Genomic DNA, 16,498 nt, shown 5'->3' with positions numbered 1-16,498 from the left:
TGGACACACGGCCTCGACCACTCTTGTCATCTAACGAAAAATTTCCCTAGCGAAATTTCTCAAACCAACGCTGGCATTTTCTGGCGCTAACTGCATCTTGACCAAGAGCACTACAGATGTTTTTTGCAGCCTCACTTGCTTTTCTTCCTAATTAGAACTCGTAAAGCATGCAGTGCCGAATATGCTCTTCATCCGCCATCTTCTTAGCCCTAGTTTTGCAACAAAAACCAAACCAAACACAAACTTTTTCAAGCAAAACTTGTTAATTGCACTTCACACGTTCTGTAGATACCACGTGTTTGAAGGTTATGTTAATACAAGTCAACGCCAAGCAAGATTTTAAACGAATGTTTAAAACGACATTAATTATTACTAGACCCGATAAATCCTCCTATGGCTCCCCATTTCCTGGGGATGAAGTCCAGGCTCATGACTACATCAAGACCCTGCCAAGTCTCACACTGGTCCCCTCCTCTGGCCTCAGTGCTCCCCACCCCCTGCCAGAAACCCCAGTTTCATCCTAGGCCAGTGGTTGGCAAACTCATTAGTCAACAGACCCAAATATTAACAGCACAGCGACTGAAATTTCTTTTGAGAGCCAAAATTTTTAAACTTAAACTTCTTCTAACACCACTTCCTCAAAATAGACTCGCCCAGGCCGTGGTATTTTGTGGAAGAGCCACACTCAAGGGGCCAAAGAGCTGCATGTGGCTCGCGAGGTGCAGTTTGCCAACCATGATCCTAGACTAACCGAAGCCCCTCTGTGGGCATGGTTGATGCCCGGTCCAGCCACCAGGAGCACCCATCCCCACAGCCGCAGTGTTCCCGGCTAAGGCCCTCCAGCCCAGTGGCTGCCTGAGCCCTCAGACACTGCCAATAGCAAATGGTCACAAAGGGGAAAGGGGCGATCAACTCTATGGTGTTATTCAGGCTCCAGGGCTATCCTACTCTGCTTCCTTCACTCCTTTCTGCTACGCATCCTTTCTCCATTAACCCTGTGCACAATAATCCTTATGGGGGGAGGGGTGTGGCCTACAAACCCCTCCCGGCCATTATACACTTAGCTGTTTCTGGACCCCCAGTCTGACATGGATACTCACCTTAAATCCTGTGCATCGCTCCCACATAAATACCACCTCCACCAGGAAGCCCTCCTTGGCCCCTCTGCGCTCCTCCCACACTAACACTCCATATGACCTGTACTTGTTGGAATGTCCGTTTCCTCCCAAAGACTGGGAGCATCCTGGGGACAGGGGAGAAATCGTGTTGGCTGTTGTATCCTAGAAAATGAAAAAACAAGTGAGGAAGAAGAAAGAAAGAGAAACTGATGAATCTCCTGACCTAACAAATCTGCATCCAAGAGAGAAGACCCAGGATTTGAGGGGTGGAGAAGGGCAGGGGTCCTGGGAGGGAAGCAGTGCCCGAGGGGCAGGCCCGCTTCCTCCTTCTGGGGTCACGGTTACCCCAGGAAGGCTCCTGTGATTCTGACAAGCAGAGGCGGTCTGTCCCCAGGACTGGAGGACCAGCCCCAGGTTCAAGGACGCACCAGGAGGCCTCACAGCGCTCAGCAGAGTCATCCTCGCGGCGATGACTTATTGCAGCGAAAAGACACAAAGCAAGTCCCGAAGGGAAAAGGTGCCCATAGGAAAGTAGCCCCCAGTCCCGTGGTCGCACAGGGCCAGGGGTGAGGGAGGGATGGACCCCAAATGGCTTGAGGAAACTTTGGGTCCTGATTGTGGCGGAAGTGCACAAAACTCACCCCATGTCTGCGCTCTGAAAGGCAGCAGTCCAAAAATCACTCTGACCAAGTTGGGAAGATTGGCTGCGAATAAAGGGGCCCCACCATTCTGCCCATTTTATTGAGCCCCAAGGGACTAGGTGGTTTTATGCTCTGCAGAGGGACTGATTACACACATTCTGAGTTTGTCCACTGAAATGTGATTCCTTAGGTTTTATCAGAGAACTGACCTTTTTTTAAATATATATATATATATATATATATATATATATATATATATATATATATATATATATATTGTGTGTGTGTGTGTGTGTGTGTGTGTGTGTGTATGTGTATTACTGACTTTTTACAGAGAGGAAGGGAGAGGGATAGAGTTAGAAACATCGAGCTGCCTCCTGCACATCTCCCACGGGGGATGTGCCTACAACCAGGGTACATGCCCTTGACCAGAATCAAACCTGGGACCCTTTCAGTCCGCAGGCTGATGTTCTATCCACTGAGCCAAACCGGTCAGGGCAAGCTGATCTTTTTTTTAAAAAAAACAAAACAAAAACTAAGAACCCCACCTAAATGTATACTTCCTTAAGAACAAAAGGAAATAACAAGACCAGGGCAATTGCCCAATCACACCCTGGCCGATAAGCAATGTTTCTTGGAAATCCTTCCTCTCGCACGGGCAGCGGCTGGTGTGCAATGACCTGCTTAGTGATGGTCTGCACACCCGCTCAAATTCGGCGCCCTGGATGCCTCTCCTTGTCGCTGCATCTCGCCAGGGGCGGCAGGAGCAGCTGGAGGGACCGTGGGCCTGGACCTGGGACGGAGAACCAGAAGAGGATGTGCAAGTGCAGAAGCTTCGAGAGGAAACGAACTCATCACATTTGCTCTGCAAACACAGGGCCCGCGCAACAGGCACCAGCATTTGAGGGAAGTAGTTCTCAAAGAATCTAGAGAAGAAAGAAAACGAACTGTCAGGCCTAAGCCTCTGAGGAAGAGGAAGGTCCAGGAAGGAGAAGGACCTCAGAGGATAGAGTCCGAATAAAGGATAATATGCTATTTAGTGAGCTTGGAGGACTGGCTTTTCTGGCGAGCGTACTACCGTAGTTGCTTTGGATGTGTTTGCTGGGACTGCCACACTACATCCCACCATCTAGGTGGCTTAAACAACAGATGTTGTATGGTCTCACAGTTCTGGAGGCTGGGAGTCCGAGGTGGAGGTGTCAGCAAGATTGGTTTCTCCTGAGACCTCTCTCCTTGGTGTGTAGACGGCCATCTTCTCCTCCGCCCTCCCATGGCCGTCCCTCTGTGAGTGCCCGTGTCCTGATCTCTTCTTAGAGGGACACGGGTCATATTGGATTAGGGCCCTCCGAATGACCTCATTATCTTGACGACCCCTTTCACAGTCCAGGCTCCAAGTACAGTCACATTCTGAGGTCCTGGGGGTGAGAGCTTCAACTATGCATTCTGGGGGTAGGGAGAGAGGAGGACACCATTCAGCCCATTACATTCACATTCCAGCTCCAACCACTTCACATGTGACCTTGGGACGTGCAGGCCTCTACGATGCCCAGTTTTCTGGTTTACTGAAAACAACCTATTTATATTACATAAATGCCTTGAGGACAACATGAAGTAACCCATGGAAAGCGCTTGGCAGGGGGACAAGGGCACAGGAACGACTCATCAGCTACAATCCTGATTCCGATACACTACATACGTATACATACAAACACATACATCTATTGTTTCTACAGGGTATTACAGTGGGGTTCCCTCTCAATTAGGTTGCAGCCCCCAAATCTGGAAGAGCATAACCATAAAAGTCAATAAGAAAGTGTTATTACATCATCCGAGCAGAGCTTGCAAAGGAGCCGGCTAAAAACCAGCCTTGTGACCCCTTAGCTCAGTGATTCTCAACCTTCCCAATGCTGCGACCCTTTAATACAGTTCCTCCTGTTGTGGTGACCCCCAGCCATAAAATTATTTTTGTTGCTACTTCATAACTGTAATTTTGCTACTGTTAATGAATCATAATGTAAATATCTGTGTTTTCTGATGGTCTTAGGCGACCCTGCTAGCGGTTCTCAACCTGTGGGCTGCAACAGGCTTAGCTCAAGGGTCAGCAGCGTTGTCTGTAAAGGACCAGGAGCAAATGTTTTTGACTCTGCAGGACATCGGGTCTTTGCGGCAATGCTGTGGTTACAGTGTGAAAGCAGCCATAGAGGATGGAACCATATGAATGGGAGTGGCTGTGTGCCAATAAAACTTGCTCTGTGGACACCAAAATAGGAATTCCATATACTTTTTAATGTGTCAGGAAATATTATTCTACCTTTTTATTTTCTCCCACCATTTAACAATGTAAAAACCATTCATAGAAGTGCTATTCCCAAAAGCTAAGAAGTAAAAAGAGCCCAAATCTCCATCAATGGGTGAATGGATGAACAAAACGTGGCACATGCACAATGTGGAGTATTACTCGGCCATGAAAAGGAGTGAACCCCTGACGCTCTCTGCAACCTGGATGGACCTTGAACACATGATGCTCAGTGAAGAAGCCAGACACACAAGGCCACGTATTATTGTATGAGTCAACACATAAAATACCCAGAACAGGCAAATCTATATCCATAGAAAGCTGATTTTAGTGGTTTTCAGGGGTGGGGGTGGGAGGGCATGCAGGGGGGAGAGACTGTTAATGGGCATGAGGTTTCCGTTGGGGTGATGGAAATACCCTGGAACCAGAAGACAGAGGTGGGGGTTGCACAACATGTGATTGTACTAAATGCCGCCGAGGTGTGTGCTTTACAGTGGTTGAGCTGGTAATACTGTTCCCCGTGTACTAGTGTCTAAGACTCACAGATGCCCCCTTGTGTACTTACAAACAAACTCAGCCACACTCCCCTTCTTTGTCTAAGCCCGTGGTGGGCAATCTCATTAGTCAACAGAGCCAAATATCAACAGTACAACGATTGAAATTTCTTTTGAGAGCCCTTTTTTTTTTTTTTTAAACTTAAGCTTCTTTTAACGCCACTTCTTCAAATTAGACTAGCCCAGGCCATGGTATTTTGTGGAAGAGCCACACTCAAGGGGCCAAAGAGCCGCATGTGACTTGCGAGCAACGGTTTGCTGACCACTGGTCTAAGCGATTAGCTGAACTGCTTATCCCCACTCCCTAATGGGAACAAAATGCCTGTTAACCAAACACTGGGTAAGCTTCTCTCCTCTCCTGGTCCCTGGACTCAGCCCCCTCTTCCTAGGCAGCTGACAACCTCTAATCTAGACCCAGATCTAGACCCAGAAATGCGCTGAGAGTGACCAGGTGAAGTTCACGCATAGAGAAATGACAGTGGTGGTGGGGCCCGATCCCTCGGTGGGCAGAGACTTGTGGCTGCTTGCAGGCTGTCCCCTCTGCTTGCAAGCCCGCAGCGGCCGTTCACTACCCAGCCCCTGTGCATCGATCTGTGTGGCAGATGGCTGACCAGAAGGGGCAGGCTCAGGGCCAGTACCACCCCTGAAGCGTACTGTCCGTCTTCCAAGCGTCGCCTTTCTGTCTGCACAGAGGACACCTGGGAGGGGCTAGAGGATGACAGGAGAAAGCCACCCAGGAGAGCCACCCAACCAGGAGCACCCAGGTTGCAGGACTTGAGTGTCTAAGAAATGGGCCTCTGTCGTTAAAGCCTTTGGGAGTTGGAGGCTTGATGTTTACAACAGCCAGCACTACCCCCCCGCCCCTCAACTAAAACGCCCGGAGTGTTCGCAGAAAGAGGCCATAACGCGGGGCATTTAAAGACATGCCCTAGCTGGTTTGGCTCAGTGGATAGAGCATTGGCCTGCAGATTAAAAGGTCCCAGGTCCAATTCCAGTCAAGAGCATGTACCTAAGTTGTGGGCACACCCCAGTAAGGGGTGTGCAGGAGGCAACTGATCAATGATTCTCTCTCATCGATGTTTCTAACTCTCTATTCATCTCCCTTCCTCTCTGTGAAAAAATCAATAAAATATATATTTTTAAAAAATAAATAAATAAATAAATAAATAAAGACAGAGGCAGGGCCAGAGAGAGGGGGTCACACAACAGCTTGAAAAAGACCAGGAGGTGGAGGGAAAAGCAAGCAGGAGGATGATGGCAGCCCAGGGGCCGGGAAGTGGGGTGACAGGTGCCCAGAAAGCGGCTTCAGAAACAAGCTGGCCCAGCAAGAACGGGCGGAGGAAACAAGAGCCTTTCCCAGGTTCTGAGCCCAAGAGGGTGAGAACGGCGGCCCCCGCCTTGGGCGCCACTGTTGTCAAGGTTACAGACAACAGAGAAAGTGAGAGCTTCCCAATTCTATTACTTCTTATCTTCCCTGCAGAGAAAGGGCCACCAGGGAGTGAGACCCAGGTGAATTAAAGTTCTTGAGAACGAGACACATGGTCAGAAAGAACTTGCAAACATCAGTACCGCTTGCTTTGTTGTAAACATCACAGTGGGTGGGGGGTTGAGGGGAGACACAGAGAACGGCCTGGCACCCTAAGTACAAAGACTCTGCTCCAGTTTTCAAAAGATCATCCCTGGAAACCGTGCATCAGACACCTGACAGGGATCCCAGGTCAACCACTCTCACTCTTGACTCTGAATCTTCTCACAAAAGCCTCCGATCCACGAAAAGGTGCTAAACGTCACTAATGAAAGCCACCGTGAGATGCCACTTCCTGCCGATTGGGTCGGCAGTTAGTAAAACAACAGCCAGAAAATGGCAAGAATTGGTGAGGATGTGGAGAAACTGGAACCCCTGCGCATTGCTGTCGGGGATGTGAAATGGTGCGGCCACCGCGGAACAGGGTATGGTGGTCCCTCAAGAAATTAAATACGGAGTTATCACATGAGCCCAAAACCCCATTTCTGGGTATAAACCCAGAGGAATGGAAAACAGGAACTCAAACAGAAATCTGCACACAGCGTTCAAAGCCGCACTATTCATAATAGCCAGAGGGGGGAAACTACCCACCTCAAGTGCCCATGATGGATGAACAAAATAAAGACGTGAGATGGAAGAGGCCCTGTGTGAGGTCCCTGGAGGAGTCAGAGCCACAGAGACAGAGAGTAGATGGTGGGAGCCAGGGCTGGGGGGCGGGGTTGGGGGATGGGGTTGGGTGAGGAGGAGAGTGAGTGTGTAATGGGCACAGAGTTTCAGCTTGGGAAGACGCCAAAGTTCTGGAGACGGATGGTGGGGATGGCTGCATGGCATGTGAACTACTCAGTGCTGCTGACCGGTAACTGAAAAGCAGTAGAAAGGGTAACGTTTATGTTATGTATATTTTAGCATAATGGGAAAATAACGGTTATTTTATTTTTATTTTTTAAAAGTATCTTTATTGTTGAAAGCATTGCAGAAGACCCTCTTTCCCCACTCTGTAACCCTCTGCACCCTGCTCCCCATCCCCCTTCCCAGGCCTTCACCGCACTCTTGTCTGTGTCCATGGGTTATGTATATAGACTTACAAATTCTTTGGTTAATCTCTTCTCGCCCCCACCCCCTTCCCTCTGAGACTCATCAGTCTGTTGCATGCTTCCGTGTCTCTGGACCTATTTTGTTTGTCAGTTTATTTAGTAACAAAGATATTTTAAATCCTCTGAGACAGGCCAGCAAGCCAGGACAAGTGGAAATGGGAAACTGAGGCAGATCGCTGAGCAAATTGGCTGAGCAATTTACAGCAGATACAAAAGGTCTCCTCCTGAGAGAGAACATCTAGGCCTCAGCATATTTCAGCTCCAGACCCAGAAAGGCAGACAAACCAGGTGGGCAACACCCGGACCAGCTGCGATGACTGACAACTCCCTGCCCTGACACTGACCAATCAGTGGAGACGATGACCCTGAAGGAGCACACCTAGAAAACTGATGAATATTCCATTGAAACCCTCCCCTGAGGCTCCGCTAAGATTCCCACCTGCAAGGGAGAGAGAAAGCCTTAGGACAGAGGACCCAGTGCATGCTTTTCTCTGGGGAGTTGCTCCTACCATTCTACTTCCCCTTTTCCTCCCCCACCTCTTCCCCCACAGGCCTGCATCTCCTAAACTCAAAAGGGTCCCCGGAGGCTTGCAACCAGGGGAGCAACGGGCAGTGGCAGCTCATCCTAGGCTAATCCCTGAACCTGCCCCCAAAGCCCTTTTCTCTGACTTCCCAGAGAGCTAGGACAGCCCAGCCTAGGCTCTCCTGTTGCTTCTTCTAGGCTAGGCCCGTCCTTGTTTTACTGTCCCTTTAATGATAAACGTTCCTTCATAGTCACCTGGACTCGTGTCGTGAAATTTTTCCTGCACAAAGTCAAGAACCCACACACTAGCCCTGGCCAGTGTACTCAGAGGTTAGTGTCGGCACCCACACCTAAGGGTCGTGGGTTCTATTTCCAGTCAAGGGCACCCACTTGGGTTGTCGGTTTGCTCCCCAGCCCCATGGGTGCATGTGGGAGGCAGCCAATTGATATGTCTCTCTCACTTTGATGTTTCTCTCTCTCTTTTTTCTCTTTCTCCCCCTCTCTTTCACTATCTCTAAAAGTCAATGGAAAAAAAATAACCTCACATACGGGTTAACAAAAAAATAATAGTCAACCAAAGGACTTGTATGCATGCATATAAGCATAACCCATGGGCACAGATAGTTGGGGGGTGAGGGCATGTGGTGGGTGGTGGGATCAGCTAGGGAGAGGTCAATGGGGGAAAAGGAGACATATGTAATAATTTCAACAATAAAGAATTAAAAAAAAAAGATCAATGGGAAAATATCCTTCGGTGAGGATTAACATAAATAAGTAAATGAATAAACAAACAAATAAATCCAATAATAATCTATACTAATAAAAGGGTAATATTCTAATTTGACAGGACATCTTCCGGACATTCTTCCAGACAAAGCTACTGTGGCAGGGGATGAGGCAGAGGTAGTTAGGGGCGATGAGGCAGGCAGAGTGGTTAAGGGGCAATCAGGCAGGCTGGCAGTTGAGCAATTAGGAGCCAGTGGTCCCAGATTTTGAGAAGGATATCCTGTGGGATTGGGCCTAAACTGGCAGTTGGACATCCCCTGAGGGGTCCCAGATTGGAGAGGGTGCAGGCTGGAGCTGAGGGGATCCCCCCCACACACACATGCACAAATTTTGTGCACCAGGCCTCTAGTAATCTATATATATAAAAGCCTAATATTCTAAGTGTCTGACCATTTGACTGTTTGACCAGTCACTATGACATGCACTGACCACCAGGGGGCTGACACTCCAATAGGTAAATTAGCTTGCTGCTGGGGTCTGACTGATTGGGATGGGGCAAGATGGGCTGGACACGCCCCAGAGCCCTCCTGTGGTCCCTCCCCAACCTCTAGAATATTTCTGCTAATTAATTTCCTTTCAATGTGCATGAATCCATGCACCGAGCCTCTAGTAATAATAATAAAAAGAACCCACACACTACCAGCTGGTTCTAGGCAGACCTGCCAAGGGCCAGGTCCCCATTCTGGCAACACCAACAATAGCTTCCAATGGTAGCCACTACAAAGTCTGTGAACTACAAAGTCTATGAGAACTAGGAAAAGGTGCTCCCTCCATCATGCAGCCCCAATCCCAGCGTGTGTGGCTTAGCTCAGGATGAGTTGCTGTCCCCACTTGCACCCTCAGCCAGGCACCTTTGCACAGAACACAACTATGTACAGAAGCACCGGATTCCCCTTCGGGTTAGAAAACAATCATTCTCACCATGGCCCATTCCTACCCATCTCACTTTCTACCCCTCTCCTTGCTCTCTCCACTTCGGCCACTCTGACCTTATTACTGTTTTCGTTGTTGTTGCTAATCCTTACCTGAGGATATTTTTCTCATTGCTTTTCAGAGAGTGTGTGGGAGGGAGGAAGGGAGGGGGAGAGAGAGAAACATCGATGTGAGAGATATACATCAACTGGTTGCCCCCTACACGCATCCCAACATGGGACCGGGAGCAAACCCACAACCCAGGTACCCTGACTGGGAACTGAATCCGAGACCCTTCAGGAACTGAACCCGAGATGCTCTAACCACTGGAAAACACCAGCCAGGGCTTATTACCATTTCTTTCTTTTTTTAAAAAAATATATTTTATTGATTTCTCACAGAGAGGAAGGGAGAGGGATAGAGAGTTAGAAACATCAATGAGAGAGAAACATCGACCAGCTGCCACCTGCACACCCCCTACTGGGGATGTGCCTGCAACCAAGGTACATGCCCTTGACTTGAATCGAACCTGAGACCTTTCAGTCCGCAGGCCAACACTCTATCCACTGAGCCAAACCGGTTAGGGCTTATTACCATTTCTTGATCTCACCAAGCTCATTGCTCAGACCTCAATAAAGTGGTTTTAAAAATGACTAAGAAGGAAATCTGCCCAATGTCTGACTTCGTTGCCAGAGAGTCATTCCTTTGGATAAATACATCTCTCGTCTACAAAATACAGGGTACTGACTGAACAGCCGCTTGCTGATCCCTCTGCCTGACGCACATGTTTTTCCTCCCCGTGTTTCCTTGGCCCATTCCCTTCATCACTCAGGTCAGAGAGGTCTTCCCTGGCCACCACCTACTGCCATGGAGACGTGTACTGAGGGGTGAGTCCATATTTATGCTGTTGAGAAGGCACAGACATCTGCTAGCCTGCTACGCTGCATTGTTTTTCTCCATGGAGCTAACTGGAAGTAAACTCAAGCTGAGGCCACATCTTTACTCAGCTTTTTCTCCAGGCCCCTACTGCTTGGGGGGAAAGAGAGGGTGGAGTGGGGCCAGGACCGGAAGGGAGATGCAAATTAATGATGCCCTCGGGCCATCCTGAGGATTCAGCTGGTGCCTGGACTATCCAGCTCTTAGCTGTGCTTTTCCCAAGTGAGGCGGAGACCGGAGACAAGCGGTGATGACACCAGTGACTTGAAATCAGCCACGGTGGATGTATTTACACCGTGGAAGTTGGAGAATGCTGTGTCAGCACCCACCGATTCCATGGCTCCCCATCTTATTCGCCTTGAACCTCAAAAAGCTTGACTTCAACCCTTCCCCCTCTCATTCTGGTCTTTTCAGGAACAGGATGCAGCAGGTGCTGATGCCAAATCAGTGGTGGCCACTAGAGGGCAGCATACAGCTTCAGATTGGTGCCTTGGAGGCACAATGGGGAAAGATCTCAGAAAACCCCAAGCCCCAGTCTCAAACATCAGGGAAACACAGAGTGCCCTGTCTCTAGTCCCCATAACGCGGGATGTGGCCCGACATGAAAATCCATGGGAGGTGATGACTATGTCTATGACCTTGGTGATGATGGTTTCACAAGTAAATACTTATCCCCAAACTCATTATGATGTGAACATCCAATATGTATAGTGCTTTATATGTCAGTCATGCCTCAATAAACTGGTGTTAAAAAGGAAAAAAAGTCTGTCCCATTTTACTCCGTTGAAATCCCACCATTTAGATATCTGGCTGTGCAGCTCCGTTGGTTGGACATCTTCCCATGCACCAGGAGGTTGCTGGCTTGATTTCTGGTCAAGAGCACTTGTGTGGGGGGGGGGGGAGGGGGAGGGGTGGGGGTGGGGGTTGGGGCTTGATCCCCAGTAGAGGGCGTTGTGCAGGAGGCAGCCAGTTGATGATGCACTCTCTCATCCTGGTTTCTCTCTCCCTCTCCCTCCCTAAAAATCCACAAACTATTCTGGAAGGAAGGAGGGATGGAAGGAAAGGAGGGAAGAAGGGAAGGAAGGAGGGAGGAAGGAAAGAGGGAAAGAAGGAAGGAAGGAAGAAATGAAGGAAGGAAGGAAATCCCACTATTAGAGAGTCATTGCTTGGGATCAAATATTTCTCTCCAAGAAGATACAGGGTGCTGACCCAACACCCCACATGGAGGCCCCAGGAAGAGACTGAAGACATTGGAAGAGCCTCAGACCACAGCAAAGGGCTCTGGGGAGAGCCGCCTCCACCTACAGTATGTCTGTGCCTTCTCAACAGTATACATATGAACTGACCCCTCTGAGACCTAGATCCAACCTCCTCCAGGAAAACTCTAACCCTCTGGGCCCACAGTTTTCACCTTTTCATCTCCTGGCACATAAACTAATTACTAAAAATTGGTGACCCGCCCAAAAAATTTATTTTTTGCCAATCTGACACACAAAAAAAAATAGGTATAATTTTTATTGGTTCACACACACACAAAAAAAGATAATGATAATTACCTACCCTTTTTGCTCCAAAGTGACTTTTTAAAAAATCAGGTGCCTATACTTGTACATAAGGATTTCTGGTACCAAGAATTAACCAATCAAACACAACCTTATTTTACGACATCACCAATAAGATGCAACTCTATTATATGACCTATATATTTATGGTTCAAGACAGGGCATTCACACTGGACGGCTACTGTTGTGTTGCCTGTTGTCATTTTTTTAATTTATTTATTTGGCAATCTAAGAGAAAACATGTCAATGTCCCTGACTAAATAGTCAGACATTACATGTTTTAGAAATTCTTGGGCCACACAGTTGAAAATCACTGTATTAAGTATTAATTCTCTCTGCCCCCAAATTCCTAATCACGTCTAATCTACTTTCTGTCTTTGAATTTGCCTATTCTGGACATCTCATATAAATGGAATCATACTATATGTGACCTTTGTGTCTGCCTTCTTTCACTTAGCATGGTGTTTTCAAGATTCATCCACATTGTAGCACATGTCAGGACTTCTTTTCTTCTTAATACTAAATAATATCTCATTGAATGGATATTCCACATATTGTTTATCCATCAACAGTTAATGGACATTTAGATTGGTTCCACCTTTCAGCGATTGTGAATAATGTTAAAGTGAACATTGCCATACAAGTACCTCCTTGAATCTCTGTTTTCAATTCTTTGGGGTATAAATCCAGTTGTGAAATTACAGGGTCATGTAGGAATTCTGTTTCCTGTCTCACCCCCCTATTTCCAAGTGACAGTAGTATTGTTTGTGGAGCCCTGGCTATGTGCCCGCACTGTGCTGGGACCTTTATCTGCATTCAGCTCATCAGAGCCTCTGGCAACTTCCTGCTGTATATGCAAGTATCACCCCCATTTTCTAGGAGGTGAGGCCTAGGCAACTTTCCCCAAATCACACACCTAGTAAGTGGTGGAGTGGGGATTTGAACTCTAGAGGCTCTGCTTCCACAGCTTTCCTCCCAAATCATGGGGTGGTGGTTGGAGGGGGGGCGGGGGGGAATGGCAGGGCGGTGGGTAAAGCCCTCCTTCCCAGAGTGCTGTTCGCCCAATGATTATCAAGAGTAAGTGAAGGTCCTTGCTTGGTAGTCCCAGAACCTAAGCTCCATTAAAGGTTTCGTACTGTTTTGATGTAAACATCACCATTTGACTTTTCTCTACGGGAGAGGAGAAGGCTGGTAGTTCCTTAGGGTAAAAGCCACATACATCACCAAAAATCAAAATGAAAAGAAAGCAAACCAACAAAACGAGGGAAACTTCCAAATCTTTGTTTACATACTTTGATTATTTTCAGGAAATCAACTCCTAGAAATGGCATTGGCCGGTTCAAATTCATCACCATGTCGGCTTTTGGTAGTCTCTTCGCCGGTGTATATGCTTCTCAGGAACAGACACCTGCCTGAGCCTGGTCAAATGGAAGGTGGTTTAGGCAGAGGACAGGGCCTCCGGCAGAGCAACCTCAGGCTCTCTGCCTCCAAGCCATGTGTCTTCCAGTCTAGGGCTTCCCAGACAAGACTCTACCAACAACTCCATCAGATTGTTTTGCATCCAGCTCCCGTGGAACAGAATCTGCTAAGTAGCCTCAGCCTAAAAAGAGGGATCCCTGGGGTCAGGGAGCTATGACCCAGACAGCAGCAGGGAAGCCCGTCTGGACTCGGTACCCTCCTACCACATGAAGTGCATCTTACCAATGAGAGAATAGAGAAAGCATGGCCTCCGTTTCCTGTGTAAGTAGATAGCCAGGCTCCGAGCACAGGCTCATCAGGACTCTGTGGTTGTGAGGACAGAAGCCCAGGCCACACAGGCCTCAGCAGGAGTGTGTGGGAGAACCGTTCCCACCAAGGTGTTAATATTATAGTAACAGCACCATGTGACTGGAAAGGTCAGGGCTGGTCTCAGAAGTCCACGGTGCCACCAGTACTCCCTCTTCCGGGTTCTCTGCTCTGCTTTCTCCCGCAATGAGGCAGTTGCAGGCTGACTGTCCTGTCCGCAGGTTAATGGAGGAAGGCCGCCAGCAGCTCCTGTCCTTATCCCACCTCCTTGGCAACCCAGGAGGTAGACTCCCCTACCACCGATTCCAGCCCAAATTCAAGCGGTTACTCCTATTGGGCACAACGTGACTGAACCGCTCACCACAGCCAGGGGAAGGAATGTTCTGGTGGAAGGCCAGGCCCTGGGGCTGGCTGTGGGATCAGACCCCCCTGACCCAGGACAGTAAGTGAGGAGTGAGGAGGACCGGGGTGGGGGGGGGGGGGTCCCAGAAGGAAAATCACTGTGCTTTTGCCATAAGAAGGGGGTGGGTGTTGAGCAGGAAACACAAATAGTGTCGCTGCATGTATTTTAAAAAATACATTTTTTTATTGATGTTTTTTACAGAGAGGAAGGGAGAGGGACAGAGAGCTAGAAACATTGATGAGGGAGAAACATTGATCAGCTGCCTCCTGCACACCTCCTACTGGGAATGTGCCTGCAATCAAGGTATATGCCCTTGACCGGCATCGAACCTGGGATCCTTCAGTCTGCAGGCCAACGCTCTATCCACTGAGCCAAACCAGCTAGGGTCAAAGTAGAATTTTGGTGTTTTTCCCAGTGGAGGCAATAGGTCGTACTGAGCCATCCTGACTTTGTTTTCCTATTTCTCCAAAATGAGACACCGGTTCTGTGAGCTTGTTGAGAGGCGGACGGTCTCGTAGAACTTGCTGTAGGATGGAGAACCGGCTATCCGAGTGGCCCAGTACAGGAGCCACCAGCCACGGCGTTGCTACTGACACTTGAAAGTATCCAATGGGACGGAGAGACCAGATGTTAAATTTTTTTTATATATATATATACTTTTTTTTATTAATTTTTTACAGAGAGGAAGGGAGAGAGACAGAGAGCCAGAAACGTTGATGAGAGAGAAACATCAACCAGCCTCCCCCTGCCCACTCCCCATGGGGGATGTGCCCGCAACCAACGCACATGCCCTTAACTGGAATCGAACCCGGGACCCCTCAGTCCACAGACCAACGCTCCACCACTGAGCCAAACCGGCTTCGGCAGATGTTAAATTTTAATCACTTCTCCGTTAAGCGGCCCCATGAGGCCAATGGCCAGCGTAATCGAACAACAGAGAATCAAAGCCTGCGACTGTCTCCTGCTGGATGGATGGTACGGGGACATGAGCCCTTCGATGATCCTGACCTCAGCAGGAAAGATGCCCGCCCTTGTCTGCTGGTGGGAAGCTTTCTGCGTCTTGGGGAGGCTTTCCTCGGGAGCGAGGGGAGGTCTGCTCTGTGTCTGTGTCTGTGTCTGTGGGGCTGGCGGGGAAGGGGGCGCCTCGTCACGAAATAACTAACATCATTGTGACTATGGCCTCGAGGGTCTTCCTTCTCTGCCGGTTTTATCTGAAACACCGTTTCTAATGGGTGACGGCCCCTCTTGAGTTTGACACAATCAGAGGAGAAAGGGATTTGACGAACCCACGATCTTTCCAGGTTCTGCATGAATGAAGTGCGTTTTCTGCCACAGAGCCCCGCCCGGCCCTCCTGTTCACTGTGATAACAGTCTGCCCCCCTTGCACAGCCCCCATTTGCCCCAGCTGCCAGGAGAGCTGCGGCAGGAGGGAGACCCGAGGGCATTCCCGGAAGCGGCAAGGGAACCGGGATTCTCACACAGACAGTGGTCCGCGCCCGGTGACAAGGGAATCCGTTGTCCCCGAGGAGGAGCATGTACTGGGGCCTGAGACATAGAGTGGGATTCCGGGTTGGACTGAGCAGGGTTGGGAAGACAGGGAGGAAGGGTGACTCCAAGTCAAAAGGTCAGGGACTGAGATGGGGCGGGAGGGGAGAGTCAGTGGCAACAATGTCCGGTGTGGCGAGCTGGCATCCGGGGGCTCGCCCAGCTGCGGCTTGTGCCCAAGGATGATGGCCTTGGTGCCTGGGGCAGAAGCAGGTCACAGAGCAATGTGTTCTCTGAGGAAGGGCCCGTTTTTGTTTTTCTCTTTGTCCACGCAGGGATGAAACACTTCTTTCTCCTTCTTGCTTAGCGGGGCAGGCTAGGTGGCAGAGAAGAGCGCTCTAGATGGAAGATGGGTGGATTAAAACAAGACCACGGATTCCTAGTTCTCCCATTGAGATGGGGGTGGATGGTGTGTTTTGCCACTTGAATCTGGGTGGGCGGGAACGGATTCACGAAGGAAGTCTGTGATGCTCTGTGACTTCTGAGGCTGTGTCTTAGAACATCACCAGCTTCCATGTACTTGCTGGAACCCTCAGGCTTGGAGATCTAAGCCACCATGTAAGAAGTCTCACCAGCGAGAGGGTACCATGCTGGGGAAGCCATATGCTGGAGCTTCAGTTGGGGGACCTGAGAAGAGCCCAGTCTTCCAGGCATCTGAGCGAGGCCCCAACATGAGCAAGGTGGAGGGGAGGGGGCTTTTGACCAGCACACCTGCTAGCTGAATGCTCCTGAGTGATCCCTGTCAGCACCACGTAGAACAGAAGACTCACCCAGCTGAGCCCTGCCCGAGTTGCTGACCCACAGAACCATGCAATTGA

This window comes from Pipistrellus hanaki (genome assembly GCF_964339955.1).
Source record: "Pipistrellus hanaki genome assembly, chromosome: 5".
In the NCBI taxonomy this organism is placed as follows: Eukaryota; Metazoa; Chordata; class Mammalia; order Chiroptera; family Vespertilionidae; genus Pipistrellus; species Pipistrellus hanaki.
Note: the sequence above shows the minus strand (reverse complement) of the source record.